General features: G+C 41.7%; 1 long non-coding RNA gene across 1 annotated transcript; it reads left to right on the plus strand.

Annotated features, from left to right (window-relative positions):
* The first annotated feature begins 330 nt into the window (after window positions 1-330).
* On the plus strand, window positions 331-24,353 carry LOC140486921 (uncharacterized). The gene is made up of 3 exons (XR_011962671.1): window positions 331-419; window positions 21,277-21,301; window positions 24,308-24,353. It is a non-coding gene; the product is annotated as an uncharacterized lncRNA (long non-coding RNA).
* The last annotated feature ends 423 nt before the right edge of the window (window positions 24,354-24,776 follow it).

Genomic DNA, 24,776 nt, shown 5'->3' on the forward strand with positions numbered 1-24,776 from the left:
AAAGGTGTTTGAACATATCCATTATTTAATGCAAGGAACTGCAGTTAATGTTTGAATATTTTAAACAAAGTTGCAGTTTGGTAAGAATTAAACAGCAGTACAAAAATACATATTGGAACAAACATAAGTATAGATGTACTGACAAGAGCTGTAAAGGTTAGATCTCATCAGCAGATGGCTTTGACTTCCCTTTTCATGTGCAGAAAAATACACAGTTTGTTCTTCTGTCAGCAAGGTGCAAATCGTTTGCAAACCAGTAGATTCCATAGCAGAGCTTATTCACAGAGATCTTCTCAATCATGTCGTGTTTCATGAGAACATCAATGATAACAGCTTTTTTGATCTTAATAACTGCAGACTTAATTGAAACATTTGGATTACCCAAATTCATAACAGAGTATCAACGTTTCAGATACCAAGTAAGTACTCTTTTATTTTTCACGGTTTCTTCATGATGTTCATCAATCGATACTCTCTACTGATAGAATTTTGGTCAACAGATTTAATGTTAAGCTCCTATCATTAGGAGAGTTTAATACACCAATTATTTGGTGAGGCGGTACTGCCTGGTGTTATCTTTTTTAAACTTTGGTGACTACCCATTTGTATTTTTAATTTGTCTTTTCAAGTTTACTCCTATCACATTCACGTCCAAAGACAAATTAAAGCATGATTTATAAACTTGCTAATCTTAATATTTTATTATTAATGTGTTAATGTTCATGAAATTACTTATCAACATCCAGAGAATGTTTTGCACAAGTTATGGAAATTTCATAACGATTTATCACAAAGGAATGGTGATTATATTGAAGTCTAGAAATTTTAAATGTATTAGATTACATTCAAACTTTTAGAATGAAGCTTTCGTATCTTATTCACAATTTGCTTCTATTGTGTATACTCAAAGTCAACATAGAATTATGGTATTGGAATGTAATAGCTGAAAATGTGTTGCTGGAAAAGCGCAGCAGGTCAGGCAGCATCCAAGGAGCAGGAGAATCGACGTTTTGGGCATGAGCCCTTCTTCAGGAATGTTTGGAATGGAATAATATATTCCATTGGAATGTATTGGAATGTAATAATATATTAGTTGCAAGCATAGCAATCAATCTCTATCAGTTACTTTGCATCAGACCGAGACATAAATTCCTAGCCACGGAAGAATTTTAGGAGTCTTTTGTCCAGCATCACCGTTTCCTCCCAAGTTTGTAACAATAACCACATGTCAAGTCTCAAATCACTCATACATTGATCTTGACATGTTATTTTCTGAAATAAACTATTTTCTTTTTGCATTTGATGGATAAATACTGACTGGAAATTGGCACACATGAGCAATGTATAAGAATTATTGCACACAACTGCTTCCTTTATATCTGAACATGTCAAATTTGTCCTATAATCATCACATTTACAAGATTACCTGTATTATAAAGATAATGTTTAGATTCAAATGTGCTAACACGATAAGTACACACAAAATGTGGCAATTATAGATTTAACAGGAATCTACTGTGATTGATCAAGTCTTTCAACCATTCAGTTAACCCCAGCTAAGGGATTAATTTCTTATCATAATTTTATCACAACACAAAAAATATGCTGTCAACTGACAATTTTTAAAGATTTCTATGAGCACTATTTGATACTAAGAGAAAAATTTAAAAACTGGAAATAGAGAAATGAACAATATTGGAAATTCCTGATGAAAAGTGAAAATTCTTTAAATACACAGCAAAATGTTTAACATCTGAAAGAGGAAAGTGGTAAATGTTTCAAGTTGAATCCCTTTTGATGAAAGGTCACAAAACGTTAGCCTAATTTTCTTTTTCAAATTCTCTTGATGATTGATTACTTTTCATATTATTTTGTACTTTTGATCAACACACAAGATTGAATTCTGGTGCCATAACACTTAATGAATATGGAAAAGCTGGAATTTCAATTTCTTCAACTTTGAAAGGAAGTTAGAGGGAGAAGTCTCATTAAAACCCTTGCAAATGGGATAAAGTTAGAAGTTCTACTTCCAGTTAAATCAAAACTGCAGGGCAAGGACATTCAAAGACACCTCAAAGGACAAGGGCAGTAGATAAATGGGAACACTGCAAACTGTAGATTCCTCTCCAAGCCACTCGTCATCCTGACTTGGAAATATAACACCGTCTCTTGGTAAAAATGCTGAAATTGCCTCTCTGAATTCAGTGTGTGTGTCCCTATCCCACACGGACTACAGAGGTTCAAAGAGGCATCTTGCTACTATTTTCTCAAGAGCAATTAGGAACATGTAGCAAATGCTGACCCTGTCAGTGACACCCACATCTCATGAAAGTCTAAATTTAAAAAAGAACAGTAGGTTTGACTAGAAGTGGCAAATGACCAGATTCTGTGCTGAAACCTTCTCTGGTTTTTTGCAGAACCTTTAAAAAGTATTTTCTGACTTGCAGTTTAACAAGACATGAAAATCTAATGACAACATCAAGTCTTTCTGAAAGGTTTACCTAATCCTCCCGAATGCTCCAAGTAACTTGAAACTAATTAGGTGCCTCGTATCCAGAGAATTACATTCAATATCTAATCCGAATTGTGCCCTTCTTACCAAGAAATCAAAGTTTTAAAATTTAATTGTACCCATTTATTCTTTTCAACATTGACTACTTTGTGGAAAACAAGAGAGGACAAATCAAGGCTTCATTTCGCAAGGAGGAGAAAGTGAGGACTGCAGATACTGGAGATCAGAGTTGTGAGTACGGTGCTGGAAAATCACAACGGGTCAGGCAGCATCCAAGGAGCAGGAGAATTACCATTTCGGGCATAAGCCCTTCATCAGAAATGCCTGAAACATTGATTCTCCTGCTCCTCAGATGCTGCCTGACCTGCTGTGTTTTTCCAGCACTACACTCTTGACTTTATTTCTTAATGAGAACTATGACACTAATTTTGCCACTGCCTCATGCTGCAGGCACCCGATCCTCCATCAGATAACATTGACTAGTTCTTAGTAAATGTCTATCCTCTAAGATTGGAAAAAATTAGGTCACGCATCAACATTAAGATATTTATCATGTAGTAAGTTCTACTGACACCAGCTTTAGGACACTCATCCCATATATAAAATGGCTGCTCATCTTTCTGAAACTAAACTTAGAAAAGCAGTTTTAACGTGTTTATTTGAAAACAGTACTACAAAGTTCTGTGCAAGTGACAGTAATTTCAAAGTCAAATTAGACAACAGCAATTCAACACATCCTGACAATGTTATCTCATTGAAAGATCTCTCCAATCAGACCCACTTCCCTCATCTTTCCCCATGGTGTGTGGATTTCTCCTTTTCAGCTATATCCAATGCCACTTTGAAAGTTCCTGGGGAATATGTTTCCAGAACTCTTTAAGACAATACATTCCAGATTTTAAAAAGTTTCCAGTTTCCTCCACCTGAATTAATAACTGTTGTTCTGTAGAGCCTTCTAGTGCTTGAAGTGGCAAAGATACTTTACAGAAGTCAGCAGACAATCTTACAGTAGTTGCAAGCCTCTGCTTGTCCATCTCCCCTCACACACTCCAACCTTACACCCTTGCAATGCGCAGCCCTCCACTCCCTCCGCTCCAACCCCAACCTCACCATCAAACCAGTGGACAAGGGGAGCGCAGTGGTAGTTTGGCACACCGACTTCTATACTGCTGATGCCAGGTGCCAACTCAAAGACACCTCCTCATACCTTGATACTCCACATCTCCACATACTGTCCTACCCACCCCCGTCCAGGAACTTCCACATACATTTGGGTCACCACGCATGCCCTCCACCCCCTCCAAGACTTTAGTTTCCCTGGGCCCCAATGCCTCATTTTCACCATGGACATCAAGTCCCTATACACCCCCATCTGCCATAACGAGGGCCTCCAAGCCCTCTGTTTCTTCCTCTTCCAGTGTCCCCACCAGTACCCCTCCACTGACACTCTTATTCATTTGGCTAAATTGGTCCTCACCCTCAATAATTTCTCCTTTGAATCCTCCCACTTCCTCCAGATGAAAGGGGTAGCCATGGGCACCCACTTGGGCCTCAGCTATGCTGGTCTCTTTGTCAGGTATGTGGAACAATCCAACTTCCACAGTTACACTGGCACCATTACCCATCTTTTCCTGTGCTACATTGATAACTGCATTGGCGCCACCTCGCGCTCCCTCGAGTATGTTGAACAGTTCATCAACTTCTCCAACACATTCCACCCCGATCTTAAGTTCACCTGGACTATCTCAGACACCTTGCTCCCTTTCCTGGACCTCTCCATCTCCACTAATGGTGACTGAATCAAAACTGACATTTTCTACAAACCCACTAACTCCCACAGCTACCTGGACTACACCTCCTCCCACCCTGCCTCCTGTAAAAATGATATCTCCTATTCCCAATTCCTCCACTTCCGCTGCAACTCCTCCCAGGACGACCAGTTCCACCACAGAACACACAGATGGCCTCCTTCTTTAAAGACTGCAATTTCCCCTCCCACGTCGTTGATGATGCCCTCCAGTGCATCTAACCCATTTCCCGCACCTCCACCCTCGAGCCCCACACCTCCAAGGACAGAACCCCCGGTCTTTGCCTTCCACCCCATCAACCTCCGTATGCATCATATCATCCTCTGCCATTTCCACCACCTACAAATGAACCCCATCACCAGAGGTATATCTCCCTCCCACCCCTATCCACTTTCTGTAAAGACCATTCCCTCCGCAACTCCTTTGTCAGGTCCACGTCCTCCACCAACCCAGCGTCCTCTCTCGGCACCACTGCAGAATTGCAAAACCTGCGCCCACACCTCCCCCCTCACCTCCTTCCAAGGCACAAAGTAGCCTTCCATATCCATCAGAATTTTATCTGCACTTCCACGTGTGTAATTTACTGTATCCGTTGTTCCTGATGCAGTCTCCTCTACAATGGGGAGACAGGACGCCTATTTGCAGAACACTTCAGGGAACATCTCCAGGACACTTGTACCAACCAACCACACCATCCTGTGGCTGAACACTTCAACTCCCCCTCCCACTCTGCCAAGGAAATGTATGTCCTGAGACTCCTCCATCGCCACTCCCTAACCACCTGACGACTGGAGGAAGAACGCCTCATCTTCCACCTCGGGACCCTCCAACCCCACAGTATCAATGTGGATTTCACCAGTTTCCTCATTTCCCCTCCCCCCACCTTATCCCAGTTCCAACCTTCCAACTTGCCATCGCCATCATGACCTATCCTACCTGTCCATCTTCCTTCCAAACTATCAGCTCCACCCTCCTCTCTGACGTATCACCTTTACTCCCACCTCCGTCTACCTATCGCACTCTCAGACATCTTCCCCCCCGCCCCACCACCCTCCCATTTATCCCAGCACTCCCTTGGCTCACAGCCTCATTCCTGATGAAAGGTTTTTGCCTGAAACATCAATTCTCCTGCTCCTCGGATCTGCCTGACCGACTGTGCTTTTCCAGCACCACACTTTCAACTCTAATCTGCAGTCCTCAGTTTCGCAAGCCAATATGTGCAGGTGCAATTACACCAGTCTCACATGAAAACAGTAGATTTTAATCACAAAGAAATTGTTGAGAGAAGAATTGACTTTGTTATTGTACCTTTTGTCTGAAGAGTCATAGAGATGTACAGCACGGAAACAGACCCTTTGGTCCAACTTATCCATGTGGACCAGATAGCTTAACCTAATCTAGTCCCATTTGCCAGCACTTGGCCTATATCCATCTAAATCCTGATGAAGGGCTCCTGCCCAAAACGCAATTTTTCTGCTTCTCGGATGCTGCCTGACTTGGTGTGCATTTCCAGCACCACTCTAATCTTGACCCCATCTAAATCCTTCCTATTCATGTCCTCATCCAGATGCCTTTTAAATGTTGTAATTGTATCTGACTCCATCACTTCCTCTGGCAGCTCATTCCATACATGCACCACCCTCTGCGTGAAAAATTTGCCCCTTAGGTCCCTTTAAAATGTTTCCCCTCTCACCCTAAACCTATTCCCTCTAGTTCTGGACTCCCCACCCCAAGGAAAGCACCTTATCTATTTAACCTGTCCATGCCCCTCATGATGTTATAAACCTGGCTTCACAGGAGGCTCCCAAGCACTGAGGATGTCACCTAGACCGGGGATGAAATGTCTGCAACACAAATTCCCAGCTCGGCGAACAGAACCACAACAATGAGCACCCGAGCTACAAATCTTCTCACAAACTTTGAAAACCTCTATAAGGTCACCCCTCAGCCTCATGACGCTCCAGGGAAAACAGCCCTAGCCTATTCAGCCTCTCCCTTTAGCTCAAATCCTCCCCTGGCAACATGCTTGTAAATCTTTTCTGAACCCTTTCAAGTTTCACAACATCCTTCCAGTTGGAGAGAGACCAGATTTGCTTACAATCTTCCAAAAGTGGCCTCACCAATGTCCTGTACAGCTGCAACATGACCTCCCAACTCCTGTATTCAATACTCTGACCAATAAAGGAGAGTTAAAGCTAGTGGTCGTACATGCTTATGTCTCTTAAATGCCTATAAATGACTGTTTGTGACATTAATGTAGGATGTCACAAGTCAGAGTGTGATGAAATACTCCCCACTTGACCCCACATCCACAAACATTCACTCCCTCCACTTCCAACATGCAGTAGCAGCAGTGTGTACTAGCTGTGAGATACACTGCAGAACTCATGAAGGTTCTTCTAACAGGACCTTCTAATCCCATGACCACTATCATTGAGAAGGACAAGTTCACCTGATGCATGGGAACACCACCACCTGCAAATTCCCTCCCAAGCCACCCATCATCCTGACTTGGAAATATATTGCCGTTTCTTCAATGTCACAGGGTCAAGATCCTGGAACTCCCTCCCAATTGGCATTATGGTGACTCTAAACCTCAGACGCTGTAACAGTTCAAGAAGGCAGCTCACCATTACCTTCTCAAGGGCAATTGGAGATGGGTATTAAATACTCATCCAACCAGTGACATCATATCCCATGAAAGGATAGAACAGAGTTGTTACAGTGTGAAAGATGCCATTTAGCTCATTGTGCCTGCACCGGCTCATTAAACAAGCTTTATTACCTATTACCGATCTTCTGCTTTTTCACCATACCCTTTGACATTACTTCGATACAAATAATCATCCAATGCGCTCTTTAAAGCTTCCTTTGCACCTGCCTTCACTAGATTTCCAGGAGTGCATTCCAGACCCTAACGTGAAAAGGTTGTTCCTCACTTCACCCTTGCTTCTTTTGCACATCACTTTAACTTGATGCCCCTCTTGAGCTTGGTCATTTTGTAAATGGAAATTGTTTCTCCCATCTACTCTATCCGGCAATTCATGCAGGAAATTAATCTTAGTTGATTGCATGACTTTCTTTAGTATGCTACAAGTTGGGATGAAACTGTTTATTGTAAATGTATTAATACCAGGCTTAAACTGTTTATTGTAAATGTATTAATACCAGGCTTAAACTGTTTATTGTAAATGTATTAATACCAGTTAATGAGGAGTAATAAAAATTCTCAAGGACAGGTGGGAAGGTGATAAAATCAAAATTCTCAAACGCATATCCCCTCTCCACTGTGGCCAATTCTGAACTTAGAGAGTGACTCACCACTATTGATCATTATCATGTGTGAATCAATTATTATCATCTGCAAATGTGGTGCGTTTGAAGAGATTTGAACAAAGACTTGCAATTGCCTTCAGAGTGGGATTTCCAGGGCTCAGGGAAACAATGAGTGAAACTGAGGTATGAATGAGGGCCCATTTACGGGGGTGTTTAAAGTTCTGATTGTCAGATATGAAAAAAAACAGGGAGTGCCTCTAGTTAAAGTTCTTGTGACCGTAGGCACATCTCATGAATCTCAAATGAGCCAGGACATGTTTGAGTTGGTAATGGTTTGAGTGGTAAAATGGAGAAATGGGAACAGAAGACAATGAACACCTATGACCGCAAGGGTCATAGAGGGAGCTGCAAGAGTGTGGCACACGACGGAAAGATGCTTAATGCAGATTTGGAGAATAGCAAAGACTTGAATAAAATCACACAAAAACACAGAATTGTTATGGTGCAGAAAGAAGTCATTCAGTCCATTGTCTCTGAACAGTTAAGGTTGCAGCTGGCACAAAGATAGATGAAGGGACAGGACGTGTTGAGGAAGCAGGGAGGCTGCAGAAGGACTTGCACAGGCTATGAGAGTGGGCAAAGAAGTGGCAGATGGAATACAATGTGGGAAAGTGTGAGGTTATGTACTTTAATAAGAAGAATACAGGCATTCTCTTAAGTTGGCAGTTAGGAATGCAAATGCAATAGTAGCATTCATTTCAAGAAGGCTGGAATAGAAGAGCAGAGATGTATTGCTGAAGTTGTCCTGAAGAAGGGTTACACCCAAAACGTCGACTTCTCTACCTCCTGATGCTGCCTGGCTTGCTGGGTTCTTCCAGCCTCCTGCCTGTCTACTTTGGATTCCAGCATCTGCAGTTTCTTTTGTCTCTAATTGAGGTTGTATAAGGCTCTGGTCAGACCCCATTTGGAATACTGTGAGCAGTTTTGGGCCCCATCTCTAAGGAAGGATGTGATGGCATTGGAGGCGATCCAGAGGAGGTTCACAAGAATGATTCCAGGGAAGAACGGCTTGTCATATGAGGAGCAATTAAGGACTCCAGGTCTGTACTCGGTGGATATTAGAAAGATGAGGGAGAATCTCATTGAAACTTACAGAATACTGAGAGGCCTGAATTGAGTGAATGTGGAGAAGATATTTCCACTAGTAAGAGAGACTAGGACCCAAACCTCAGAGTGAAGGGATGACCCTTTAGAACTGAAATGAGTAGGATATTTTTCTGCCAGAGCATGGTTAATCAATGGAAGTCATTCCTGCATTACGATGTGGAAACTAAATCATTGAGTGCATTTAAGACAGAGATAAATAAGTTCTTTGATTAGTAAAGGGATCAAGGGTTATGGGGAAAAGGCAGGAGAATGGGGTTGAAAAACATATCAGCCATAATTGAATGGCAAAGCAGACTTGATGGACCAAATGGCCTATTTCTGCTTCTATCACACGGACTGGTTGGGACGAATCATCTGTTTCTGTGCTGTATGACCCTGTGTCTTATGGTCTTATGCAGTGGTTCACTGAATGAGCACTTTGCCATTCTCATTATGGCTTTTCCCCATAACTCTGAATATGTTTTGAATTTAACTCATCATTCAATGTCCTCTTGAATTCTTCAATTGACTATGCCTCCATCACACTGCCAAGCAATGCATTCCAGACCCTAAGCACTCACTTTGTGAAAAATTTCTTTCTCAATCACATTTGCTTGTTTTTCAGCTTAGTTTCTTATCCATGCCCTTCCATTCTTAACCCTTTTATGAGTGGGAGCAGTTTCTCCCTATCCACTCTGTCCAGACACCTAATGACTTTGAAAATTTCTATCAAATCTCCTCTTAGCTTTCTCCTCTCCAAATAAAACAGTCCCAGCTTCTACAATCTATTTTCATAATTGATGTTTTTCATCCTGGAGAATCCTTCTCATAACCTCTTCTGCATATTGTCCAATGCATTCACATTCTCCCTAAAGCTGCATCCCCCTGGAATTGATCACTGTACTCTAGCTGAGATCCAGCTAGTGTTTTATACGGGTTTGGCACAATCTCCTTGCTACTGTACTTTAGTCCCCTTTTAGTAAAGCTTAGGACACTGTACACTACTAACTGTTCGCTCTACCTGTCTTGCCACACTTAGTGACTTATGTATAGGTACATCCAGGTGTCTGCTCCAGCACAACCCTTAGGGCAGGCCCTTTTATGTTGTACTGTCTCTCCATGTTCTTTCTATCCTCACATACTGAAGCAGTCTATGACCATATGCAAGAAAACCTAACAATATCCATACTTGGGGTGACAAGTGGCAAGTTATGTTCATATCATACACATGCCAGACGTGAAATGACTAAATCCAATAGAAGAGAATCCAATCCTCTCCCCTTGACTTTCAATGGCATTATCATCACTGAATGCCCAACTGTCAACATCCTGGGGCTTACCACTATCCAGAAACTGAACTGAACTCACCATATTAATATAAGTATAGCAGCTACAAGAGCAGGTAAGAGGCTAAGAATCCTGTGATGAGTAACTCAACTTCTGACTCCTCAAAATCTGTCCACCATCTACAAGACACAAGTAAGGAGTGTGATGGAATACTCCCCACTGCCTGGGTAGGTGTTCCACCAACAGCACTCAAGAAGATTAATACCATCCGGGACAAAGCAGCTCATTTTTTTGGTACCAATTTAACAAGCTTTGGACTCCTCCACCACTGATGCTGAGGAGCAGCAGTGTGTACTAACTACAAGCTGCACTGCAATAACTCACTAACCTTCTTACACGGAACCTATCAAATTTTTTACTTCTACCAACCTCAAGGGAAGGACAGCAGGTACATGGGATATCATGACTTGTAAGCTCCCCTTCAATTCAGATGCCATCCTCTTGGAAATATATCATCATTCCTTAATTGTTGCTGGGCCAAAATCCTAGAACACCCTTCCTAAATGCACTGTCAATGTTGCTACATTCAAGGACTTAAGCAGGTTAAGAAAACAGCTCACCACCAACTTCCATAGAGAAATTAAGGAGGGTTAATAAATGCTGGCCTAGCCAGTGACACCCTCATTCCCTTGAATAAAGAATAAAAAGAATAACACAGACCCCCTGGGGATAAATGCTACAAATCCTCCTCCAGTTGGCAAAATATCCACTAACCATTACTCTTGGTTTCCTATCCTTCAATCAGTTTTGCATCCATGTTGCCAATATCCCATTTATTCAATTCTGATTAGTTAGCCATACATTTGCTTCCACTTCCAGAAACTGCACCTGTGCACAGACCTCAGAACTCCAATCAGCAGAAAAGCAATAGAGGGACCATTGCTCCCAGTCCCTTTATCAACTTTAAGTACCAACATTCTTTTTATCTCTGTTATCTTCCTGACTCCACCTTATCTTCTTCCCTACAATGATTCCTATTCGACATGTTTTTAAGGCATAACCGATTTTTCTTCCTACAATCAGGAGAATTTATCAGAGAGCTCATTTTATCTGAGAGCTCATTTTACTAATGCTCCCTAATGAACCTCCCAACAATTTTATATGGACCACTGTCAGAATTTCACTTTCGTTGGTTTACCTTGTAAAGGCAGCATTACCAAGATTTCAGTTCCCACTCGAAATGTTCTTGTTGCTGAATGTTTATTTGCCCATTCTTTCATTTTCATTTGTGAAACTTTCAAATGCTGTTATGCTATCGTACACGATCCTGTGAGTCTTTCTAAAAACATGGAAACATTTTTCGATATCTTTGTTACATGTACCTCGATACAGTGAAAAGTTTTGTCAGTACAGGTAGATCATACAAGACAAAGTGCATGAGGGTGATAGAACAGAGTGAGGAACACAATGTTACAACTGCTGAGAAAGTGCACAAAGAGCAAGATCAACATTTAACTTTAACATTTGAGAGTCTATTCAGGAGTCTCATAACAGCGGGGAAGAAGCTGTTCCGGAATCTGTTGGTACGTCTGTTTAAATTTTTGTATCTTCTGCCTGATGGAGGAGATTGGAAGAGATTATAACCAGGGTGGGAGGAGTCTTTGATGATATTGGCTACCTTCCTGAGGCAGGGAGAAGTGTAGATGAAGTCATTGAGTGGAAGGTTGGCCCACATGATGGACTGGGTTGTGTTCACAACTTTGTAGTTTCTTACCATCCTGGGCAGAGCATTTGCCATACCAAGCCACGAAGCATTCGGACAGAATGCTTTTTATGGTAAATCTATAAAAAATTGGTAAGAACCTTTATGGCCGTTCTGAATATCCTTAGCCTCCTGAGGAAGTAGATGTGTTGTTGTGCTTTGTTGACTGTGACAGAAGGGTAGACCAAGACAGAGTGTTGGTGATCATCACTCCTAGGAATTTGACACACCCAACCATCTCCACCTCCACAACATTCATGTCGGCAGGGGTGTGCCCTCCACCTTGCTTGCTGAAGTCAGTGACCAGCTCTTCCATCTTACTGACATTGAGCGAGAGATTGTGATCTTTGCACCATTCCACCAAGCACTTTATCTCTTTCCTGTATTCTGCCTCGTCATTGTTGAGATCCGGCTTACAATGGTGGTGTTATCAGCGAACTTGGAGATGGAATTAGGATATAATTTGGCCATGTAATGCAGCACTGAGGAATCATCTTTTTGTTTCAAGGATTTCCCCCTCATCAATTTTAATAGACTTCTAATCACATGACCACAAATCAATTCAAAAGGAGTGAGCCTAGTAGATTTAGTTGGAGAAACTCTAGTAGCAAGTAGTAAAAAATCTAATCTTTTATCCCCGTTGTATGAGTAATTGCCTAAATCATCATTTTGAGACTTTGATGGAACCTCTACAAAGCTCCCTGTGCTTGCTACTGATACACAGTTGACTTCAACTGTTTTAGACACAAACTGCTAGTGATCATAAAGTTATAATCCTGGTCAGATTATACCTCAGTTGGTGTTCAATAATGAGGAATGAACTGTATCGACTCTTCAGCTGTTATGGTCCTTTAAGGATTGGCTTCTGGGAATTGGGTTGTCATGTCCCTAAGTGTAAGGATATACTAATGTCATAGAATTATAGAATCTCTACAGTGTGGAAACAGGCCATTCGGTCCATTGGGTGCACACTGATCTGTCGAAGAGCATCCCATGTCCTGTGTTTGTTTTCTTTTATGGTCGTACACAGTCTACTAACAATCACTTGAATGGTTCTTCAAAACTGATATGGGAATGGAAGGTGCTGGATGGATTACATGTTGTGGCTATCCTACTACTTGATATCTATGACATTTTCCAAAGAACTGCACTACATCTTGATGTAGTCTTGGCCATGTTAAATACTTGTTTATCAATGCTTGCATTTTCCATATGCCTACATGTCCTGCCATAGGACTTTCACATGCTCCTCACAATATCTCCTTACAATATCTGGACATTACGACTATTTGATGAACAGTCAACCATTCTTCTTCCGCGGCTCTGTGAGGATGTCTCCTTTTCCTAAATCGAACTCCATTTTCAATATAACCAGAACTAAGGAATTCCTTCAGCCTCAGCTTTAGTGTGAACTGTGTGTGCTTACTTACTTAACTCTTATCTCTGCATTCTGAAGCCTCAATTAATGAAGACATGCAAAACAGTCCTTTTAGAATTATCCTCATTCTTATAGTTTCAGCTATCTTAACATCTGCTAGCAGTATTAATGTGACGTCTGGTGATTGACTCTGTTTAGCCATTCTGGTCACCATACACAATGGAAACATACCAAGAATCTGCTCTTGCAATTGTTCCATTTCTTCAGCTTCAGCTAAACTCTGTGATTATAGTGGAGGCTACAACTTTTATTCCTGCTATTATCATCCCCAGGAGTAAATGACTGCTAATTTCCTAACTATCCCGACTACTGCTAGTCCAGACACTAAGTCACCCTCCAATTGGATGTTGTATGATGGAATCCAATTTAAAAATTGGTAATATTTTAAAAATGCAAACCCCCAACTCACTCTCACCAGTGCCTCTCCCCCTCACAACCACTTTCCGTGAAACTGTTTTTTAATTGGGGTACAGCCAAAGAACATCCCCTGATGTACTGACATTCATCACAAGGTCACAGAAAGGGCTAGTTGGCATTCAGGACACAATCACAATAACAACAGCTTACATTTATATAGCACTTTAATATAATTAAATATTGTAAGGCACTTTATAGGAGCATTATAAAGCAAAATATGACACTGAACCACAAAAGAAGGTATAAGATCAAATGACTAAAATCTCAATCAAAGCTATAGGTGTTAACAAGCATCGTGAAGAAGGAAGGTGAGGCAGAGAGGCGTGGATGTGTCGAGAAGGAATTCCAGTGCTTAGAACTGAAGCAACTGAAGAACAACCATTAATAGTAAATGACTGTGATCTTGGGTGCTCAAGAAGCCAGGATTAGACAAATGCAGATACCTTGGAAAGTTGTGAGGCTGATGCAGATGACAGAGATGGGGAGGGAGGAGGTCATGAAAAAAGATTTGAAGAAGATGAGAAAAGTCAAGATGTTATTTGACTGGAAGTCAATGTAATTCGGTGAACTTGGAGTGGTGTGGGGTGGGGGGACGTAGGGAATAGATTAACATGAGTTAGGACATGAGCAGCAGAGTTATGGATGATCTCACATTTGTGGAGAGTTGAATATAGGAAAGCAAGAAGGAACGCATCAATTTAGTCAAGTCTACAGAAAACAAAAAGATGACTGAGCGTTTCAGAGTGGATAAGTTATAAATTGGAGTGATATTACGGAAGTGGGAATAGATGCTCTTAATGATTGCATGAATATGATGTCAGAACCTCAATATAAAATATGATAATGAGATTGCAAATAGTTTGGTTTAGTCTCAGATCCTTGTGAAGGTGATGGCTTAAGTCAATAGCTTGGAAATGGATTTTGGAGTAGACACCAAAAACAATGGTTTTAGACTTCCCAAAAATCAATTGACAGAACTTTTTACTGATCAACATGAAATGTCAGAAAGGGATAATTTAACCACATTTGACCACATAAAGAACTATTGCGATCTCTTTCCAGCAAATCTCTCCACAGATGGTGCCAGATTTGATATATCTTTCTTTGGCTAAGTGGAATTCTCTTGTGAATGACTGTGGGGTGTGTTACTGCATTGATGGTACTTATATAAGTGTAAGTTGTTGTTTTTCAGAACTATAACAGTATTTGGCAGTGCCTGGCAACCCATTAATACCTTAGAAAATACTAAATGTATGCGTTTTTTCTATTACATAAAAAAGGTATTATTAACGATGGTTTTATGAAATGGAAAGAACAGTTCATGAAGTTTTTATGGTGCGAGCCATCTGCATTGCACTGCTATCATAAGGTCAGAAGTAGGAGTGTTATCTGAAGATGATACAATGTTCAGCAGCATTCACAACTCCGCAGATACTGAAGAATTCCATGGCAATTTACAGTAAACCTGGACAATATCCAGACTTAGATTGATAAATGGAAAGTAACATTCATGCTTCACAACTGCCAGGCAGATAATGACCATCTCCAACAAGAGAGAGTCAAACCATCACCTTTGACATTGCTGAAAGCCCCCATTATCAACATTTTAGGATTACCATTGACCAGAAACTGAACTAGACCAGCCACATAAGAATCATCAGTTACCAGACCAGCTCAGAGGCTGGGAATTGGGCAGTGAGTGACTCACCTCCTGTCTCCCCAAAGCCTGTCCCACCAACAACACACTACAAGTCAGGACTGTGATGGAAAATTCTCCACTTGTTTGGATGAGTGCAACTCCAATAGTGAAGAAGCTCAACACCATCCAGGATAAAGCAGTCTGGGCGAAGGGAGATGCCACCGTGCACAGTAGCAGCAGTGTGTACCATCTACAAGATGCACTTTTTAGATTAGATTACTTACAGTGTGGAAACAGGCCCTTCAGCCCAATAAGTCCACACCAACCCACCGAAGCGCAACCCACCCATACCCCTACATTTACCCCTTCACCTAACATTATGAGCACTTTAGCATGGCCAATTCACCTGACCTGCACATCTTTGGACTGTGGGAGGAAACCGGAGCACCTGGAGGAAACCCACGCAGACACAGGGAAGATGTGCAAACTCCACACAGTCAGTTGCCTGAGGCGGGAATTGAACCCAGGTCTCTGGCGCTGTGAGGCAGCAGTGCTAACCACTGTGCCACTGTGCCACCCATATTGGCACTGTGCCAACTCAACAAATCTCCTTCAACAGCATCTCCAAACCTGTAACCTCTACCACCCAAACACATAAGGGCAGAAAACGCTTGGAAAACCACCATTTTCAAATTCCTTTCCAAGCCACACACCATCAGTAGTGACATGACTGCTTTGCCACTCCTGCCTTGTACAATTATAGTGGTCATACCAATGATTCACACCAGTAAATGCCAACTTCTTCATGCCTTCTAGTATTAGTAAACTATACAGCTATATGTTTCATGGTTAGCTCAGTTAGTTAGATGGTTAGGGTGTGATGGAAAATGATGGTACTGGGCCTAGGTCCAATTCTTGAACAAACTGTGATAATTCATGAAGGTCTAGCTGCCTACTTGCCTTTTCCCATGCTTGTGGTCTCAAACCATAATCTTGCTCCAAGATTATCTCCAACATTGGGTAGTGATTAACGGCTCCATTTCGAAATGGCAGGCAGTGACCAGTGGGGTACCGCAGGGATCCGTGCTGGGACCGCAGCTTTTTACAATATATGTAAATGATATAGAAGATGGTATCAGCAATAACATTAGCAAATTTGCTGATGACACAAAGCTAGGTGGTAGGGTGAAATGTGATGAGGATGTTAGGGGATTACAGGGTGACCTGGACAAGTTAGGTGAGTGGGCAGATGCATGGCAGATGCAGTTTAATGTGGATAAATGTCTGGTTATCCACTTTGGTGGCAAGAACAGGAAGGCAGATTACTACCTCAATGGTATCAAATTAGGTAAAGGGGCTGTTCAGAGAGATCTGGGTGTTCTTGTCCACCAGTCAATGAAGGCAAGCATGCAGGTACAGCAGGTCGTGAAGAAGGCTAATAGCATGCTGGCCTTCATAATAAGAGGGATTGAGTATAGAAGCAAAGAGGTGCTTCTGCAGCTGTACAGGGCCCTGGTGAGACCACACCTGGAGTACTGTGTACAGTTCTGGTCTCCAAATTTGAGGAAAGACATTCTGGCTATTGAGGGAGTGCAGCGTAGGTTCACGAGGTCAATTCCTGGAATGGCAGGATTGCCTTACACGGAAAGACTGAAGCGACTGAGCTTGTATACCCTTGAGTTTAGAAGACTGAGAGGGGATCTGATTGAAACGTATAGGCTTATGAAAGGACTGGACACTCTGGCAGGAGGGAACATATTTCCGTTGATGGGGGAGTGCCGAACCAGAGGACACAACTTAAAAATACGGGGTAGACCATTTAGGACAGAGATGAGGAGAAACTACTTCACCCAGAGAGTGGTGGCTGTGTGGAATGCTCTGCCCCAGAGGGCAGTGGAGGCCCAGTCTCTGGATTCTTTTAAGAAAGAATTGGATAGAGCTCTTAAAGATAGTGGAGTCAAGGGGTATGGAGATAAGGCTGGAACAGGATACTGATTAGGAATGATCAGCCATGATCATATTGAATGGCGGTGCAGGCTCGAAGGGCAGAATGGCCTACTCCTGCATCTATTGTCTATTGTCTATTGTCTATTTGGTTTTCATTTCAGATTTCCAGCAACCACTGTATTTTGTTTTTATTTGAGTGTTTAATTCACTGCTATTTAGCATAGAATATAGAACAGGCCCTTTGACCCTCAATGTTGCAATAACCTGTGGAACCAATCTATCCTATACTTTCTCATTTTCATCCGTATGTTTATCGAATGACCATTTAAATGCCCTTAAAGTTGGCGAGTCTACTACTGTTGCAGGCAGTGCGTTCCATGCCCCCAGTACTCTCTGAGTAAAGAAACTACTCTGACAACTGTCCTATATCTACCCTCCCTTTTCCACTTCAACAAAGTTTGGCTCTACTCTCTGTAGGGATTTATGTTGTAATGTTTTAAACTGTCAACATATTCTTTCAAGTATAGGAGGGTGGGGGGTGTGACCTTATAAAGTTTTGTGAAATCATGAGGGGCATAGATAATGTGAACGGCAGGTGTCTTTTTCCTTGGGTGGGGGATTTCAAGACTAGGGGGGCATTATTTTAAGGTGAGAGGTGAAAGATTTTAAAAAGACATGAGGGACAACTGTTTTACACAGAGAGTGGTTCTTACGTGGAATGAACTTCCAGAGGAAGTGGTGGATGCAGGTACAGTTACTACATTTAAAAGACATTTCAATAAGTACATGAATAAGTACATTTAGAGGAAAATAGGACAAGTTAAGGCAAGTGGGACTATTTTAGTTTTGGAAATATGGTCAGCATGGACTGGTTGGACCGAAGGGTCTGTTTCCGTGCTGCATGACTCGATAACTCTATGACGTGGTCACCTTCATTGCTTTTTTTTAGATTAGATTCCCTACAGTGTGGAAACAGGCCATTCAGCCCAATAAGTCCACACCAACCCTCATTTCTCTCCTAAAGTTTGCCAAAGCTCACTTTTCCAGACACATGTCCTTCCTCTCTGCCCCCACAGTTCTGGAGAAGAGTCATACTGGACCCAAAACATTCAGTCTGTTTCTCTTTCCACAGATGCTACCAGACCCACTCAGTTTCTGCCGTACTTTCTAATTTTATTTCAGATTTGCAGCATCTGCTGTATTTTGCATTTTTTGCAGCAGTTCAAGAAGGCATAGAACACATTTACTTTAAAAATTTAGATTTCCCAAATTCTCATCCTCACGTTCAGATCACTCTGTGGTTTCACTCCTCTGTCTATCTCATAACCTCCTCTTACTCTAAGATCTTTGCATTCCATCAATTTGACTGATTCATTCATTCATTCATTCATTCATTCATCCTCAAATTCATTTGTTCCATTGTTAGCAAATGCCTTCGGTTGCCTAGGCCCAAAGGTCTCAAAATCAATCTCCACAACTCCCTGTCACATCCTCCTCCTTTCAGTTGTTCCTTGAACCTTATCTCTCTGACCTTGGAAATGTGAAATTCTTAAAACCTGAATTTAGCATCACGCTAGTATTTTTCACATTGTCTTTCTTGGTACACTTTGGAATTCTCTACCTGGAAGGCTGTAGTGATTCAGTCATTGAGTATATTCAAAACAGAGATCAACAGATTTCATGATATTAAAGCTATCAAAGGATATGGTGGGTGGAAGTGTGGGGAAATACTGTTGAGATCAATCAGCTGTGATCTTAGTTGAATGAAGGGCCAAATGGCGTATATTCCTCCTCCTGTTTCCATTGTTCCCCTGTACACTCCCCACTCGGATGGTACCCAGTGTAAATCGGAACCCTGACCTTTAACTGCAGTTCACAATTTGAGACAATGTGTGAGAGTTTTATAGCTGCCACGGTGAAAGGCTGGCTTCAGATTTTACTCTGCACGGTGTTAACTTACACAAATTTCTGTCCATTTCAATCATTCAGTTTGAAGAGTGAGTAAAAGTTCTTTGCCGCAGAGTGCTTTCCAAAATCTTTGGGATGTAGTGAGAGCTACAAGATCTTCTAACTTTGCACAGCCTTCTATGTAAGAGAGAGGCTAAGTGTTTGACTTACATAGTAACATGCCAGATTTTATGGACAACTGCTCATCCATGAGCAAATCAAGTTAATAAGGAATTCATTTTCCCTCTGTTGCTGTAAAGTTAAAGTCTAAAGTGTGTTTTAATAGCAGCGTACTGCAGTGCCCTCTGGTGCTGACAAGTAATTGTTTACTAAAATATTGAAATGTCTAACAGCTAACAATATGTAGGTTGATTGACATGATTTGGAGATGCCAGTGTTGGACGACCATCTGTTGGACTATAACCTGGTATTGTGTGATTTTTAACTAGGTTGATTGTTGTCAAGAAGGACTCCTAATGCAGCACATTCTGCTCCTGGGACTAAGCTCAGTAACACTGATTGGCTGAAAGGTTTATATTTGAGGCCCATTTCTGTACAGAGACAGCAGTGGACTCTTCGAGCTGATGATTCATGCACAATGACCAACTCCACCAGTTAGCAAAGTATCCAGCAAAGCAAACCAGACACTCAGCTTTACTTCCAGTGGGGTTAAATTGAAACATAGGAACATTATGCTAAGTCTGTATCAAACCTTACTATTATATCACACTGGATCTAAGTAGATCTTGGCTCTGTCTTATTAAGAGCAAATTTAGAAGGGTGTGACCAGAAATGTGTGGGTATTTACATCAGAAAAGGATGAGCAGGCTGGGGATCTTTTCTCTTGAGAAAAAAAAGGTCAGAGGTTTTAAAATTCGGTAAAAGGGTTTTGATCAGTGGATACAGAAAGAATGTTTCCCTGGGTGGGGTAGAGCACGACTACAAGGGCTCCATGTAACATAGAGACCCCAACAGAGAATTCAGAAGAAGTGCCTTCACCTGGTGGGTATGAGAATGTGAAAGGGAGTGGTTGATCTGTATAGTATTAATATTTTTAGGGGTAGGTAAACAAACAGAGGAAGGAGGAGAGAGATAGAGAGTCATAAAGATTGATTTGAAGGTGGGAGGAAGCTCAAGTGCTTCAGCAGCAGCATGGAATGGTTGGGCAGAATGGCCTCTTGCTGCATTATTTGTGTTGTGTAATCAAAAGTGAACTGGCAATTAATGACGTCTCTGTGCCTGGGACAAGAGCCCATACACTCTTACCCCTCCTTAGAGCTGAACACTTTTCCAAATACCAAACAGTTCTCCTCCCTGACTTTGTCTTCTGGGGAATGTTCCAGAAGCAAGGACCTGTTACCAAGAGAACATTCAGCTTGGAGTACTCTGAGCAGATCTGGGTGCCACACCTTAAGAGGATAAATTGACTTTGGAGCAAGTACAATATAGGTTTACAAGAATGATAACTGGACTTTAGAGGTTAAATTATGAGAAGACATTACACAGATTAGGCCTATTTTCTTTAGATTTAGAAGATTAAGGAGTGATCAGCCATGATCAAATGGCGGAGCAGAATCGATTAGTCAATGGCCTAATTCTGCTGCTATGTCTTGTGGGCTTAGTCTGATCAAAGTCTTCAAGATATTAAGAGGAAAAGACAGCGTAGGTAAGGATAAACTATTTCCTACGGGTGGGGATTTTAGAACTGGGGGCATCGTCTGAGAATTAAGGACAGACCTATTCAGAAGAGATGTTAGGAAGCTCGATTACACACAAAGGGCAGTAGATGTTTCAAACTCTCTTCCATAAATGACAGTTGATGCTGGATTAGACGTTAATTTAAAATCAGAGACAGAGAAACTTTTGCTAAGTAAAGGTATTAAGGGATAAGGGCCAAAGGTAGGTAGGCCACACATCAGCCATGATCTCACTGGATGGTGGAACAGGCTTAAGGGGCTGAATGGTCAACTCCTGTTGCTGTGTTTCCTTTTATGATTATTGCTTTAACAATCAATTGAAGGAAGTATTGATATTTAGCCTTCGTTTTCATTAATGGTCTGAAGTTGTAACTTGCGTCATTTTCTTGATATTTTTCAGGTTTCTCAGCATAAGTGTCCTCCAGGTAAAAGCACATTTCATTCTGAAAGTACTGGTTAAATTATTATGGGCTTTTTTGTGCTTTTGTTCTCCTGCTGTTTTGTACTTAGCAGTCGATGACAAAAAATGTTTTCACTGTGGAGGGAAGCCCACATCAGAAACCAAAGGTCAAGGTAAGGACAAGGTCTAAGGAAACACTTGGGTAGATCTAACCTGGCCTCAGCCTGAGGATGGTGTATTCACAGGGTATTATCTTCACAGCTTGGCTTGGCATAATGGTTGCACTGTTGAGTGTGCATCAGAAGGTAATAGATTCCTCCCACAGTCCCAAAATGTGCGGGTTAGGTGAATTGGCCATGCTAAATTGTCTGTAGTGTTCGGTGTAGGGGTATGGGTGGGTTGCTCTTTGGACGGTCGATGTGGGGCTGAAGGGCCTGTTTCCATACTGTTCAGAAATTTTAACACGTCATCGAGGCTGCTGTTTCAGTGAGGGCACTGCACTGTTGGGTTTACTGTTTTTTGGATAAGGTTTTGATAGATGTAAAAGGTTCCACAATATAATTTAAAGAGCAGGGGAGTTCTCTCAATTTCCTGTCCCATATTTAACCCCTAATCAATATTCCACACAAACAGATTATCTAACCACATTGCTGTTTCTGGGCATTTGCTGTTTGCAAATTGGCTGATATCTTTCCTACATTACAACAGTGATTACACATCAAAAGGTACTTCATTGGCTATAAAGAGCTTTGGTTTACCCAATGGTCATCTAAATGTAAATTTATTTTCTTTTTAAGGACACCAGTTATTGAATGGTCATTAACTCTCACAATATAAGTTCATAAGACACAGGAGCAGAATTTGGCCATTCAGCCCATCGGGTCTGCTCGGCCATTCGATCATGGCTGATATGCTCCTCACCCTCGTTTCCCTGCCTTCTCCCCATAACCCTTCAAACCATTACCAATTAAAAATCTGTCTAACACCTCCTTAAATTTAGTCACTGTCATGGCCTCCACCGCACTTTGGGATCGGGAATTCCACGAATTCACAACCCTTTGGGAGAAGTAGTTTCTCTTGAATTCTATTTTAAATTTGCTTCCCCTTATCCTAAGACGAGGACCTCTTGTCCTAGACTGCCCCACAAGAGGAAGCATCCCCTCCACGTCTACTTTATCCAAATATTTTATCATCTTGAATACCTCAATTTGATCTCCCCTCATTCTGGGTTTGTGTTCATTTAATTTACCACAGGCAGGATAGGCTTAGGATGTTCCGAGTAACACGGAACACAATGCTAGCATGGAACATTTGTGCTGAATGGCCTTCCCCTTTCTAGGTAGTTCCAGTCTTGACTTGTCCAAACTCTGATTAATTTGAGTAGGCATATAAATAAACTAATTTGGCTATTTTCACAATAAACTAAACATCATAGTGCACCACAGTGTCTTGTGTAATGTGGGTTTAATTTTCAGTGCTCAACTATAACTAAACTTGTACCAGTAACGATGGTCTTCAGAGGGTGACATGGTGGCACAGTGGTTAGCACTGCTGCCTCACAGCACCACAGACCCAGGTTCAATTCCTGCCTCAGGCAACTGTTTGTGTGGAGTTTGCACATTCTCCCTGTGTCTGTGTGGGTTTACTCTGGTTTCCTCCCACAGTCCCAAAATGTGCAGGTTAGGTGAATTGGCCATGCTAAATTGCCCGTAGTGTTCGGTGTAGGGGTATGGGTGGGTTGCTCTTCGGACGGTCTATGTGGGGCTGAAGGGCCTGTTTCAATACTGTAAGTAATTTAATTTAATCTCTCCTTGAATCATCACCACGTTGTTTTTATTTGGTGTGCTAGCACAATTGATTTGTTTCCTCCTTTAAGAATGTTTGGAGAAGAACAATATGGAAAATATGTTTTTCTAGTCTTACTATTTTATCAGTGCCAGTTTGGTTAGAAGGTTGTAAATTCAAGTCCCACTACACTGAGTTAACACAGTTAACCATTGCAGCAGAAGTGAAGAAATATCCCAGCATAACTCAAACAGAAAGGTTTGCTTCCAAAATCTTGACCATTCATGTTGCATTTAACAAAACTGAAAGGGATCTTGTAGCACAGTGGTAGTGCCAATACCTTTAAGCTAGAAGGTCTGGGTTCAATTCCCACTGTCACAGAAATACATTGTGCCTTACTAGATAGTTTGATTAAAATAACCATCATGAAACTGTCTATGTTAGTGGTGTGATCATGTTAGCAGTCACATAGTGCTAAGACTGTAAGGATGGAACAGCCTACACTAGAGAACTCTAATACTGAGACTTGTATTATGACTGATAGAGAGTTGAATCAATGGAGTGTGTTCCCAATGCAAGAATTATGGTGTTTCCATTAAGTATGGCCATCATGACTTGCTGTTCTGCATGGTCAGATTGTAAATAATTTGAGGGAGAATTTTGATGTAAATTGTTTTGGCAGTAAACTTGGTCCAGTGACTTTTACATTAGACTTTCTCCTTAGAGCCATTCAAGCCAATTGTACTTCTAATTCTCTGGCCCTGATGACCTGATTGATAATCATTTATTGTACCCAGCCCTTTCCTGTGGTTATGGGTTTAAACACATTGCTCCCTGAATGTGCAGAGGATGCAGAATGCGGGGGGGGGGGGGGGGAATATTGGTCACAAACACAGCTGTAAATAAAAGGGTGAGGACTCCAAAGTGATGGTGAGCTTGATATTGTACCCGGGTTGGTGACAGGGCAGCCTAAAGGGAAGTACTGGGTACAGCCCCAAGTCCCTGAAACCTCCAGGCAGCCTGACTCACAGGAACATCTCCACCCAGGGCTGCACCAGTGGAGGCAAATCTAACCAAATCATTCCCAGTGCAACACAAACTGAGATTGGATGAACCAGTGTTTTAAAGCACCTCATTGTAAACTGATTGTCATCAGTGCGCCTAAAGACTGGGCAAAGTATTTCAGGTATTTCACTGCACATTGGTTACACAGTAATAAAATATTTACTTCTTCCACTGATGAAAGGTACATACAAGGTTTCATCTTCATCATATTCAAGCAATGACCAGACACAATGTGCTCCCTGTGAGGAAGGAACATACACTGAGAAAGAGAATTCTCTCAAAGAATGTCGCAAGTGTTACGGGCCTTGTACAGGTAAACGTCCTTAAATCCTTTAACAATCCTTCGGCTTTTCATCCACTTCCAGTTGCAGATAGTCCATTCAAATACTCGTTGTTGGCAATCACTCACAAACAAGTCTGATTGTCCACAAGGGAAATTCCGTGTCACTGTCCTGGGTTCTGTGGGTCCTCGTGAGGCACATCTCCATCTGCACATGTGGCAGGTTTTTCTGGGAGGTGGAATTGGTCCTTGGCTTCCAGATCACTGGCATTCCTTCTCTGGTTCCTTTTCTGTGCTTTCTCATGCTGCTGTGCATTCTCAAAGAATTGTCTGTCTCCATACAGAAGCTTCCTCCAAATTGGTTCCTACG

Source organism: Chiloscyllium punctatum, chromosome 16 (genome assembly GCF_047496795.1).
Source record: "Chiloscyllium punctatum isolate Juve2018m chromosome 16, sChiPun1.3, whole genome shotgun sequence".
NCBI classification, from domain to species: domain Eukaryota; kingdom Metazoa; phylum Chordata; class Chondrichthyes; order Orectolobiformes; family Hemiscylliidae; genus Chiloscyllium; species Chiloscyllium punctatum.